Consider the following 14,766-nt stretch of genomic DNA (forward strand, 5'->3'; position numbering starts at 1 on the left):
AATTGTCTCCTGCTGCAAGATCCTATTCTTCATTTACATTTGGAACCCAAAGGCCTGGTCCTTAGTTGGTGTACACTGGATCATGCCATTAAAGTCAGTGGCACAAGGCTGAATTACACCAGCTGAGGAACTGGTCCCAACTTTTTAGTTACAGCATTTATCCATCATCAGAATACAAAAACAACAACAAATGACTGCTTTTCATTCAAGGACCAAAACTAGATCCTTTGTTTTTGTTTTAAATATCTTTTTGCTTTTTAATTTTCAAGAATAAATTAGAGGAGGAAAAATCCAGCATGCTAAAATTCAAGGTAGCAAATGCAATCAGATTTTGTATTATGCAGGAATACAAAGTAAATCTTCATGACTAGATATTGTAGATAAACATTAGGAGTAACATTTTCAAAAGCTCCTACATGACCTAGAACTCTATGTCTCATTGAAGGTCAATGGGACTTAGGCTCCAAAGATACTTGTGTACGTTTGAAAACTGTATCCTACTGGACTAAAGGCTTAATTATCCCCTAAATTATGCACAACAGATAAAATTTACCCCAAACAATAATTACCCCCTTTCTTGAGGGAGTGAATTGGGAATTAAGTGGTTCACAGGTCTTTGTGCTTGCCCTCAGCACAGGGGTGAATTTCACCCTACAAATGAGAACCACACCTTTGATTATCCAGAAAACACAGGTGAAACTGAGTCAATTTGGATAATCAAGGTTTTTCTTATTCGCATCAGTTTCCAGCTGTTATAAGGAGTATTTGATAACTGGGGTTTTGATAATCCCTGATTTCATGATTGAAGGTGATGTAAATGAGAGACACGATTCACTGCTCTGCCATTAAACTTATACAAAACTCAGCATTCTGATGCCAAGAGTACAACATGCATTACAGGGGTGTGCACTATTCCAGTATGCATGGGGAAAGAGGGATAGAAATGCATGCATTTTTCAAATGGATAACACTTGTTAAAAGGAACCCAACCTGCTTGCTATCCCATTGGATTAGTGAAACAAATACAAGTTTTAGAGGGAGATTTAATTAAAGCCAGTTTGGGGCCACTTCATTTATGCTGAACATGGACACCATTCATAGCCTTTACATCAGTGAAGGGCGACTATTTTTTTTCTCCCCACGCTCCTCAAACAGAAAACTAAATAAAATCTGATAGACTGTAGTATTATTCAAGGTCACCAGATAGCACTATTGCTGTTAATTCTGTGGAGTCTGTTGAACTGTATGAACAGGAAGTGAGATCTTGGGAGAAATTCTTACTGCCATTTCTGCAATTTTTTAATTTTTATTTATTTTAGAAGCAGTCGATACCATCAGTAAAGTCTGTTCTATCTGAGCCTCTGTTTGACAGAATTATTTAGTAGATGAAGAACTGCTGCGTATAGGTTACACCCATGGAGAGCAAATAAAATCATTGCATAGTGTGGAAACATGACATTATCAGAAGGTAAGTGGAAAAGCAACCTAAGAAAAACAAAACCATGGAGTATGATGGAGTTCAACTGTCCAGAAAGAAATGGAAAACATGAGCCCTCCTTAGGAGTAGAAGAATTCAAGCTGCTTTTGGAGCTCCCTTTCAGGGGTATTCTGAGTGAGAAGGGAAATGTTGCTGCGTTTAATGTGGGTTGGAGGAACAGGTAGAGACATTTACAATGCTCAGATAGATTAGTGGTCTCATCTAATGGGAAAAAAGGTGTTAAAGTAGACCTGTTTCTTCAAAACATAACCTGATGTTTGCATGCTACACTGTAATTAAAAAACCTGTGCCACCAAAACTCAGAGCCCAAATCAGCTGGCTTAGGTTCGCAAGACTAGGGCTGACAGGCTGAAAATAGCAGGTTAGATATTAAGGCCTCTTCCCTCTCATGGCCTCACAGCATAGGCTGCAGCCCAAGCCTGAATGACTACACTGCAATTTTATAGCCCCACAGCCCAAGCCCCATGAGCACAAATCATTTGACGAGGTCAGCCTCAGCCAAGCAGTGGGTCTCTTACTGCAGTATAGACATACCCCTTAAGGCCAGTGTTATACGGGAAATTAGACTGGAACATCCAACGGTTCCTTCTGGCCTTGGAATCTATCAATAACAATGATCTCAAAGAATGGTTTGTGACAGAGGTAGAGCTTCTGACTAAGAACTATGCAGTGGTGCATGTCGTGATAGTCCTTACCTTTATGGTATGATCTTCCATATGCATGCTTTTTCACATAAATAGTGACACATTGCTCTTACATAATGCTTTACACCCACAGATCGCCAAGCACTTTACAGACAAGGTATCAATATCAGCATTTTACATATGGGGAAACTGAGACACAGAGAAAGGAAGTGACTGATCCAAAATGACACAGCAAAGAAGCAGCAGAGTGGGGAACTGAAGCCAGCTCTCCTGTGTCCCAAGCCAGTGAACTATCTACTAGGCCACACTACACTGGGATGGCAGAATCCCATCGGGGTTGCAACAATTTAATGTTCACACTGACGGCCCATATTAAACAATTGCATGAAGTTTCTCACACAGAATATAACTGTTCTACAATGTTGTAATAACACAACAGCACGCAGTTCATACAACTTCTTTAGTGGGCTTTCAATTGCACTAAGTTTCAAGTATTCAAACAGCTTCACACTGTAGAAATATAATGTGTTAGGCATCTTAACATACAGAATACATCTTAAAAGACAGTTATTGGCAATTTCATATTGTTGATAATGCTAGCACTTTTCTGAATTAAATAACAACAAATGATCTTTACTGTTGTGCTTTACATATTCTTATTCGTCTGTAGTGTCAGATAGTCCAATCTCATCCATATTTAACAACTATAGGGTTTACTGAATATGGTATGTAAATGGAAAAAATATAATTTAAGAGCAAATTAATGGTAGATAGAATTCTTTAAAAATAAATCGGTTTAGTATTAATGATGATTTACAGAGACTGTGCAGAAGGTGATAATCACCCCCCCCCCAAAGAGCTACACAAGAATATGGAACATTTAGGTGATGTATATAGAGCAGAAGTGCAGACTGATGTGCAGAATGCCCTTGAGTCCATACCTTGACTAGCTGTTGCCTCAGCTCTGGAACAAATCCTTCCCAATCTGCTGTGATTAATAAACGTAATGGGACAGGCTGCACTCTTTAATAACAAAAGTGATATAGTACTTGTTGAACACTTGTCTTACCCTTGGTGGACGGGAAGAACAACTGATCACCGTCCTGTGTATAGCAATCGTCCACAGATTTGAATCAGTGTTATAAAATCCACACAGAGTGTAATTCTTCCCACATGCTATTATGGAACCTTCAGTTTAATCTACTGGTTAGAGGAGGGAACTAGGAGCCAAATGTGTTAATCTTCAACTCTAGAAAGAAGTTGCTCGTAAGTTTTTTCAGTTACTGTAGTAGCACAATATGGAGCTGTCTTGGGCAGCCACAGCAGCAGAACAGCAGGTCACAGAGCAACAAGAAAACCATTGAAATTACACTTCTCAGACACAATAACAGTGGAGACATTCACCTCCAACACAAGTCTGGAGACTTCTCCTAATGCACAGTTACTCTCGTCCAAGACCCATAGAATATTGATTGCACTCTACTGAGTATGCTCATTTGCCTGAGTGTCCTCATTCTATTAAATATGCTTGCTCAAGGGTGAGCTGTGATGTATTTGTCATGTCCCTTTTCCCACAATTCAACTGTACCTTTGGACTAGCCTTCTGTGCTGGGGTGAATTTCATCCAAAATGAAGGTATAAGATATTGGATCCGATCCTCAACTGGTGTATTTCACTGAAGTAACTATGCTGAATTGCACCAGTTCAGTATCTGGCCCCTGATCAGTGTCAGGCCTTTAGAATTAGTAACATCTTAGTGACCTAGATCTGAGCGAGACCCCATGTGGCACATGAAGATGGTGCTCAAGCCGTTGAAACAGCAAGGTGCTGCAGTTCATCATGAGCAAATGTGAAAGGCACGTCTGCAAGATCTTACCCCTGCTGCTCTGGTAATATGACAGTGGTTGTTAGCGGGATACAGGGATTGTTCTTGGCAGCTGGCAGCACAGGAGGTGGTAAGCTAAATATTACATTCTATGTCTCCAGCAAACGTCTTCATAGAACCGCACCATTCTGAGACCACAATGGGCAACAACAGAGCTATAAAACTGCTCACATTTCATTATTCAAAAGATATACTGTGTATACTAAATGAGTATTGTTACAGACATTAACAGAAGCAGTAATTAATTGGTATGGAGAAGGTTGGACTGAAAAAACCAAGCATTAATTAAAGCTCTGCTGTTTTCTTCTATAACCTGTTTGGTTACCAGTGACCCCCTGTGTGGCACTGCTATTGGACAACCCTGTCTCATTTTGGCCCTTTGAACTCTTTTCTGACACCGTCATTTGACACCATTCCTTCACACTCCGCCAATTGCAGTGATATCACACAACCAGTGCCAGGTTGCATTATTATGAATTGCTATATGTGTCTATAATTGTATGAGGACAGAAAAAGGCACCTCTCTGATTCAAAGGACTACCCCGTGCCAAATTTCAAGTTCCTGCTGCAAAGCATAGACACACTAGTATGCTTCAAAAAATGTTTGGAAAAAATATCATAATGGGAAGTGTTAAGCAACCTAAATATAAGGGTTGCTGCTGCGCTCCCAACTACTCCCATATAAATGATATTGAATATTTGTGTTGGCTTTTGCAACATTAATAGAACTCATTTACTACAGCTATTTTTGTATGTAATTATACATAGTTCCATACAAAACAATGACTCTTACACAGTTATGGAAATGTAGGGCTGGATGGGACCTTAAAAAGTCATCCATCCATCACCTTCTGCTGAGATATGATTAAACATTCCTAGACCACAACCACACCTTGTCTAACCTGTTGAAAAAAAACCTCCTAGAACAAAGATTCCACAGTCTTCTGCAGTAACCTGTTACAGTGCTTAACTACCCTTATAATTAGAAAATTTTCCATAATACTTCAACTAAATCTCCCTTGCCGCATTCTAAGATGATTACTTCTTGTTAAACCTTTGGTGGACATGGAGAACAACTGATCACCATCCTCTTTATAACAACCTTTTACAGATTTTAACCAGTGCTAATAAATGCACACAGAGCACAATTCTTCCTATATGTTATTACACAACCTTCAGTTTAATCTTTTGGTTAGAGTAGGGGACTAGGAGCTGAATGCATTAGCCCTTACTCGGGCCTTGACTCGCTAGCTGACCTTAGATATGTCATTTAAACACTCTTTTCTTCCATTTACCTATTTATAAGACTGATACAATGATTCTTACCCACCCACTAGAGGTTATTGTTGTTTACTAGAGAGAATGCTTTGAGACCCTAGGGGGCTAGGCATTTTCACTATTTTAGCTGCTAGAAGTTTACAATACCAGAGAACACAGCCCTGAAGTAACAGTAATTATATGTGGGTTAATCACTATAGAGCCTTTGCATAGTATTTTATGTATAAAAGCTCAGCTATTGAATATTGAGATGATTTTTAAGTAACCAGAGTTCTCTCTCCTGCTATTCTACCTACCAAGATAGCTCCATAGAGGCTTTAATAGAGAAGATTTCACTGGTGTCATACATGCTGGTGTAAACATCTAAACTGGGAGGTAAAATATTACCTTCTGGAAATAAAACTTGTATTTATGCTAAACAATTCTTGTGATCTGCAGCCCCTCATAATTGTTTGCAGACTATACACATTTTATTGCACTTTGCTTCACAGGATGTCCCTCCTGTTGTCAGGCATACTCAAGAACCATGTCTGTAAGCTAACAGACATACTGTTATGCTCAGGGCCACACAGCTTCACACAGCCCCACAGAGCTCTGGGAGGCTCCCAGAGAGAACAGCCATTGTGGCATTTTTCTGGGTATCATCTGAAGCCCTGTGAAGTCAATGGAAGTCCTTCTGTGGTCTTCAATGGAGTTTGGATGAAGTCCCTCAAGGAGACTGCAGTGCTTGTCCCTCAGCTCCACTGGATAGTGCAGAAGCTGATGTGAGCCATGACATGCTGAATAGCATAGCATTCACTTAATGCTAACCCTGGAGAGTCCTTCTACTTTGCAGGCACAAGGAGTGGTCTTGTTTATACCCCACACATGGAGTAAGAGAATGCAACAAACCCATTTTCTTTTGACTTTGCATTGCACACCCACACAAGCAGCAGACACAACTTACTATTGAAATCTGAGCCCATCTTTACATAGGAGTTGGACAGGGGCTATGGATTTTTTTTTGAATTATTATGATTTGTATTATTTAATATTTGTATTGCAGTAGCACTTAGAAGCACTAGTCAGAGCAGGACCCTGTTGTGCTAGGCGCTGTACAAAAGTACAACATAGGAATGGTCTCTTCCCATAAAGTTTTGATAGGGGCCATGGTGGACAAGCAACTCATTGTGCGTTCCCAGTGTGATGATCCTTGAATGTACAAGCAGGGGAGTGGGAGTAGTAAGTATTCACAGAGAGGTGATTTTACTTCTTACACTGTATTGATGAGAACAATATTAGAATACCACACAAAGTTCTGGTGTCCATATATTTAAATGGAAGGTGAAAAATTGAAAAAGGTGCAAAAAAGAACCACAAAATGACCTAAGGGCTGGAGAAAAAGCCTTACAATGAGAGACTTAAAGAGATCAGTCTGTTTAGCTTATCAGCAAGAATGTTGAAATATAACTACCTTCAGGAGAAGAAAATACCATGTATTAAAGGGATCTTTAATCTAGCACAGAAATTGGAAACAGGATATAGTGGCAATTTAGAAATATCGCACAAATATTAACGATGAGGGGGATTAAGTACTGGAACAAACTGTTAAGAAAAGGATTGTTTCTTCCTGTATTGCAGTCTCTAGATCAAAACCAGAAGTCTTTCTGGAAGATGTGCTTCACTCATGGACAAATTATTGTGCTCAAAAGAGGGGTAAGTGGATGAAATTTAAGGACTTATGATATATATGAGGTCAAACTTGTGCTAACACTCCTTTCTGGCTTTACGTCTATGTATCATTGAAAGAGCTTACAACCTGTTCATGATTCTTCTATATCAGAACTCTACACGCAAGCAATCCCAGTAGTGTGCTGCCACTGAAATTGCCTTTAGTAGGCTTCTGAGTCAACACCCGTCATGGATACATGCATATATTGTGATACAGCATGGCCAGAGGGCAGCAGGAGAGTGTTAGCAGGGAGCCTTATTCCCTGCAAGGGGAGGAAGGTTTGCTATAGATTAACTAGAGCACCTGAAGCCAATTAGAGCACCTGAAGCCAATTAGAGCATCACCAGTCAGTCATGTGATAAAAACCCCCTGCTTCAGTCAGACAGTGTGGGTGTTGGAGCAGGAAGGTTTGGTTGGAGCAGAGAGCAGGAGCAGAGAGCAGGAGGGAAGTGGGACAAAAGGAAAGTTTGGAGGAGTGCTGCGGTGGGCTGAGAAATCCAAAAGAAACCCTGGGTAAGAACCACCTGGCTTGTGTAGAAGGAGGGCAAGAAGCCCCTTCACAAGCTGAAGGGCAGGAGAGGGAAGTAACCCAGGGGAAGGAACCGCTAGTTCAAGTGGTTCACCACAAACCTCAGAGCCCCTGGGTTGGGACCTGGAGAAGAGGGTGGGCCCAGATCCCTCCCTCTCCATTCCCCTCCTCATGGACATTAGTGGGGTAATTAAAATACCGGTTCAGAGGCAAGCAATGGCGCCCTGAACCTTTCCCAAAGAAGAGAAAGCACGAGACCCAGCATAACAGGACCGGCAATTTGCCACAATATCTATAAATAGATTTACGTATGTAATGGGAGGTTTTTTTTCCATGTATCAAGGGAAGGATGGACTCCTAGGGCTTTAATAAATTTGGACTCTTACACCCTTGCTGCTTAGGATAAATTGATGAAGCTATTTTGTTCCTCACAACAGGACCATTCTCAGATGAACAAGTTCTAAATCATATGTAACTGCACAAATTCAGATGTAAGTCTAAACCAGTGTGAAAAACAGTTGATATATCATCTTTCAGCAGGTTAGCATAAAGGCTCAGACTCTCCCTCCTGCCAATACAATTATCAGTTGCAATTAATTCATCTGACAAATTACATCATTATTTTTCTAATGACTTATTTGCAAATACTTTTTCCATTATTTGTCCAGTTCTTCTTAACAACATGTGAACATGTAAAACCCTTCCATATCACCTCTGAATTTTGGCCTAGTGTATCAGGAATGTGTGTGGACCAAAGAGCTAAAGCCAGCTGAAGTGGGCAAGTAAACTCTAATTAGTATGCTTGGAACTGGGAGTCAAATGAAACTTCTTAAATGTTCTGACACTATGAACTTGTGTCATGGTGACTCAAGGAGACTGGACACAACTTCACTGGATGAGGGCCAAACCCCAGATTTTCTGGGTTTAGTCACCTCTACAGTGTGACCAAAGACTGAACACCTCTGTGGCCAAATTCTTCTCACATACTTGTGAAATCCAGAGCATCAGCCAATAGGAGTGGAGTTACCTCAGATTAACATCAGTGTAACTGTGGAGAGACTCTCCCATGTATCTGAACTACCGACTCACTCTTAGAAGTGATCCCTCCAGACCTGAGGTTGAGACACAAAGACAGACCTTGCTGGGAAAGTGCCATGGTCGCTGCATTTCTCTAACTCTTTTGTGGATTATATTGCAGGAGTTTTGTTTCCAGTGCTCTCAAGCTGACGCCTTTCATAAACGCTAAGTTCACTCCTCTGTAATAAAAATCTCACAGTAGTTACAAAATATAATAAAATAGAATGATTTTCTGAATTTCACTGTACTTTACAATCAGCTGGAGGGCTTCAAGCACTAAATCTCTATCACAGAAGTGATGTTATGTGTTAACTAGTAAACCTGGCTGGTTTATGATTGGCCTTTTGACTAAACCTGGACATGTTTTGAAGACTCGTTTGCTTTCTCCTAAATCTCAGTGGCCTCTAATAAAAGTTGCTTTTCTGTATTCTGTTGAGATAGATGCAGAGTTCACAGAAGGTTATTAATATTCCATGATCCTATAAAAGTCCTGAGCGCTTTGCTCAGATGATTTTGGCAGACGACATATCTTATGAAATAGATATAAATCAGGTGGCTTAAAGGCTTCAACTGCCACATAGAAATAGCACTGAGCTGTGTCTCATGCCTTTCTCTTTGATGGATTTGGAAACCCTAATTAATACAGTTAGGCATCATCTGCATGGGAAAGTGGCACCAGTATAACCAAAGATTTTAATTTAAACCAGCATATCTATACCCAGGCAAACTCTGTGTGGCCACTCTCATTTAGGTCTGCATGGCTTTTTTTGGTTTAGCTTAACTCACTTGGAAGCAATTTAATTTAATTTAAAACAAAATAAACCACTTTTAAATTGAATTAAGAGTTTAAATATCTGAGCCCGAAGTTTTCACTGATTTAACTATGTTGCTTTTAAAACTTATTTAACTGGTGCTATTTTCATAGAATCATAGAATATCAGGGTTGGAAGGGACCTCAGGAGGTCATCTAGTCCAACCCCCTGCTCAAAGCAGAATCAATCCCCAACTAAATCATCCCAGCCAGGGCTTTCTCAAGACTGACCTTAAAAACCTCTAAGGAAGGAGATTCCATCATCTCCTTAAGTAACCCATTCCAGTGCTTCACCACCCTCCTAGTGAAAAAGTTTTTCCTAATATCCAACCTAAACCTCCCTCACTGCAACTTGAGACTATTACTCCTTGTTCTGTCATCTGCTACCACTGAGAGCAATCTAAATTCATCCTCTTTGGAACACCTTTTCAGGTAGTTGAAAGTAGCTATCCAGTCCCCTCTCATTCTTCTCTTCTGCAGACTAAACAATCCCAGTTCCCTCAGCCTCTCCTCATAAATCATTTGCTCCAGCCCCCTAATCATTTTTGTTGCCCTCTGCTGGACTCTTTCCAATTTTTCCACATCCTTCTTGTAGTGTGGGGCCTAAAACTGGACACAGTACTCCAGATGAGGCCTCTCCAATGCCGAATAGAGGGGAATGATCAAGTACCTCGATCTGCTGGCAATGCCTCTACTTCTACAGCCCAAAATGCCATTAGTCTTCTTTGCAACAATGGCACACTGTTGACTCATATCCAGCTTCTCATTCATTGTAACCCCTGGTCCTTTTCTGCAGAACTGCTTCCTAGGCACATGGTCCCTAGTCTGTAGCAGTGTATGGGATTCTTCCATCCTAAGTGCAGGACTCTGCAGTTGTCCTTGTTGAACCTCATCAGATTTCTTTTGGCCCAATACTCTAATTTGTCTAGGTCCCTCTGTATCATATCCCTACTCTCCAGTGTATCTACCACTCCAACTACTCCTATCTACTGCAGACAAGTCCGTAGTATACATCAGTTACCATATCCTCCTGCTCCACCTTTACTTGTTGACTGAAGCTTATTAAAGATTTTACCCTGGGCAAAACTGGCTAAGATAAAATTAAAAAAGAAAAAAAAGTCCAAACCCAAAGCACACACTTTATATAATTCTTTGCATTTCAATAACACCTTCCATGCAAGGATCATTGAGGATTTTCTGAATGGTAATTAATGTATCCTGACAACATTACTAGGGAGGAGTTTAAATAGCCCCATTTTACAGCTGTGGAAAATTAGGTATAAAAAGGTTAACTGACTTCTCCAATGAATTACAACAAATGGGTGCTCAAGTTGGTAATAGATTCTAGATACCTCTGAGTTTTAACCACAGACCAATCTCTCTGAGGTTTTACTTATTACTTAAGAATACAGGCTCAGATCCAAAAAAAGTTTCTTCCTAACTACCTCAGCTACTTGTTGATTCATCCCCTGAAAACTGTGAGTTTACAAACCATCTTTTTATTGAATCCTATCTACTGTAATTCCATCTGTAATTCCTATCTACTGTAAAACCATCTTTTTATTGAATCCTATCTACTGTAATTCCCATTTTCCATATAACGGCTACTCCTGTTTTGAATACTACCTAATTCGTGCTTTTAATGGTACCAAGTGGCAATGGATTCCACAGATGACTGATAGGCTGTGTAACAAAATATTTTGCAATCTCAGTTTTAAACTTCATTCAGTTTCTTTGAATGTTCCTAGTTCTCATATCATGAGGAAGGACAGCGTACACTTACTTTCCCTGTATCAGTTATTGTATAGCCTTTGATCATATCACCATTTATTGGTCTCCTTTCCAAATTAAAGAATCCTAACCATTTCATCCGATCATTCTTTTGTTCATTTTTATCACCTATCTGTGAATTCCCCCAATTTGTGAAACTGGGTGACCAGGTGACCAGAACTGAACGCAATATTTCAAGTGATGGTATACCAACAATTATAATATTGTCAGTGTATTTTCCATTTCATTCCTAGGGTATTTTAACATTTTGTGTGCTCTGTTTTGTCTGCCACTTTACATTAAACAGATAATTTTATTGAACCATCAACACTTATGACTAGGTCTTATTTTTTTTCTCCTGAGTGGTTATAGTTCATTTGGAACCCAGTAAAGTATATGAGCAGTTCCTCTCATTCAAATTATTCCTTCCATTGTGTATTATCTTGTTTTTCTGCATCAGAGATCATACTAGTAATGCTGTCATTGTCTATTAATATTGGATTTAACTTCACAAGACCATGATTTTGTGGAGGAGAAAAAAGAAAGATCTTTTTGTATATAAACATGTATCCATTGTTATATTTCAGTGATTTAACCACTGCCAGACACTATTAACCTGACCTCCAAAAGATGCATTATTTTACAGATGACATTATTTTATAGATAAGGTCCATCACCCGACTCTCCCTGGATTAGATTTTGTGATCACATTGATATAAGAGGCTTCATTGGGCATATAAGAAACAGGAACAGTGTGCTAGGAGAGAGAAGCTGAGCCCTGATTAGAGGGTGGGGCTTCTCTGACTTGGGGTCCTATAAAGGTAGCCAGCCAGTGGCACAGACAGCTGCAGAGGCACAGGAGCCAGGAAACAGGGCTGGAAACAGGGGAGTTTGCAAGAAGAGTTTGGGGGAAGACTAAGAGAGGCAGGCAGAGGAACAGACAGGCTAGTAAAGGGAGTGTGTGGTGTTCTGCTAGTGTTTTGGTGCTCGTTGGGAGTTTATTTTTCTGTGGGTGGTGGTGTTTTGGTTTGGTTTGTGTTTCCTGGACTAACATGATTTACGTGGGAAGGCTATGACAGATACAGAGGCAACAGTGGTAGTGATCCAAGCAGTGGAAGACACTATGAAGATGACTGGATGTGCAATCTGCAGTATGTACGTGATTCTGGAGGGGGTACCTGAAAAGAGTTTCACCTGCATGAAGTGCCGTCTAATATAGCTGATGGAAGAAAAGATCAGAGGATTGCAGATGCAGGTGGAAACTCTAGTTGCATAGAATTGCAAGGGAGAATAGGAATCAACAGAACTTGCAGCCAGAGGGAACAGGGGATAGACCGGAGAATCGCACCATCACCAGGAAAAGGCAGGTCTTTGTGATCAGGGACTCCTTAGTGAGAAGAATAGACAGGCCTGTAAACAGAGCTGATCCAGAGAACAGAAGGGTGTGCTGTCTGCCGGGTGCTAAGATACAGGATGTGGACCTAAGGCTGAAGAGTATCCTAACGGGACAGGGAAAGAATCCACTGATTGTCCTTCATGTGGGAATAAATGATATGGATAGATTCTTGCTGGAATGTATCAAGGGAGACTATGCCAGGCTGGGAAAGATGCTTAAGGAAATCGAGGCTCAGGTGATCTTCAATGAGATTCTGCCTGTTCCTAGAGAAGGGCAACAAAGGTGTGATAAGATTATGATGATCAACAGATGGCTCAGGCAGTGGTCCGATAAGGAGGCTTTGAGATGTATGGCCATTGGGAGACATTCATGGACAGAGGACTGTTCTCTTGGGATGGACTTCACCTGAATATGGAGGGAAATAGACTTCTAGGATGGAGTCTGGCACAACTGATTAAGAGAGCTTTAAACTAGGAATTTGGAGGAGATGGTTGGGAGATGTCCAGGTAAATCCCATGCTGGATTTTAACATTGAGAGGGAAGAAAATGAAGTAAGAAAGGATACAGCCGTGGTAGGAGAATGGACATGAAGAGGAAGGGTAGTGTAGATACCAGTCTAATAGGTGATACAGGCTGTAGAATGTCTGGGCCTAATCAGGTAAAGAATGTGAGTGAAGCTAAACAGAAAAAATTAAAATGTTTGTACACCAAAGTGGGGATCCTAGGTAACAAAATGGAAATACTAGAGTTACTGGTGCAGGAAGTGAAACCAGATATTATAGGGATAACAGAAACATGATGGAATAGTAGTCATGACTGGAGTAAAGGTAAGGAAGGGTATGTGCTGTTTAGGAAAGACAGAAATGAAGGCAAAGGTGTTGGAGTAGCATTGCATATCAATGATGAGGTACACTGTAAAGAAATAGGATTTGGATATGGATAGAGACCTCTTTAATGTTTTTAATGAAGTAAATACTAATGGGAATTGTGTGGTCATCGGAGACTTTAACTTCCCAGATGTAGACTGGAAGACAAGTGCTAGTAATAATAATAGGGCTCAGATTTTCCTGGATGCGACAGCTGATGGATTCCTTCACCAAGTAGTTGTTGAACCAACAAGAGGGGATGCCATTTTAGATTTGGTTTTGGTGAGTAGTGAGGGTCTCATAGAAGAAATGGTTGTAGGGGACAACCTTGGTTCGAATGATCATGAGCTAATTCAGTTCAAACTAAATGAAAAGATAAACAAATATATATCTGTGATTAGGGTTCTTGATTTCAAAAAGGCTAACTTTAAAAAAAAATAAGGAAATTAATTAGGGAAGTGGATTGAAGAACTTGTGGATCTAAAGGTGGAGGAGGCCTGGAATTACTTCAAAGTTGCAGAAACTATCAGAAGCCTGCATCCCAAGAAAGGGGGAAAAAATAACAGGCAGGGGTGGAAGACCAAGCTGGATGAGCAAGCATCTCAGAGAGGTGATTAAGAAAAAGCAGAAAGCCTACAAGGAGTGGAAGATGGGAGAGATCAGAAAGGAAAGCTACCTTATTGAGGTCAGAACATGTAGGGATAAAGTGAAAAATGCCAAAAGCCTTTTGTAGAGTTGGACCTTGGAAAGGGAATTAAAACCAATAGGAAAAGGTTCTATAGCCATATCAATAAGAAGAAAACAAAGAAAGATGAAGTAGGACTGCTAAACACTGAGGATGGAGGGTGGTTAAGGATTATCTAGGTGTGGTCCAATATCTAAACAAATACTTTGCCTCAGTCTTTAATGAGGCTAACGAGGAGCTTAGGGATAATGGTAGGATGACAAATGGAAATAAGTATATGGAGGTAGGTATTATCACATCTGAGGTAGAAGCCAAACTTGAACGGCTTAATGAGACTAAATTGTGGGGGAGGGGGACAGATAATCTTCATCCAAGAATATTAAAGGAACTGGCACATGAAATTGCAAGCCCATTAGCAAGAATTTTTAATGAATCAGTAAACTTGGAGTTGTACCATATCACTGGAGAATTGCTAACATAGTTTCTATTTTTAAGAAACGGAAAAAAATGTGATCCAGATAACTACAGGCCCGTTAGTTTGACATCTGTAGTATGCAAGGTCTTGGAAAAAAAATTGAGGTCAGTGGTAACTGGAACAAAATACAACATGGTTTTA

This window comes from Chelonoidis abingdonii, chromosome 6, assembly GCF_003597395.2.
Source record: "Chelonoidis abingdonii isolate Lonesome George chromosome 6, CheloAbing_2.0, whole genome shotgun sequence".
NCBI classification, from domain to species: Eukaryota; Metazoa; Chordata; order Testudines; family Testudinidae; genus Chelonoidis; species Chelonoidis abingdonii.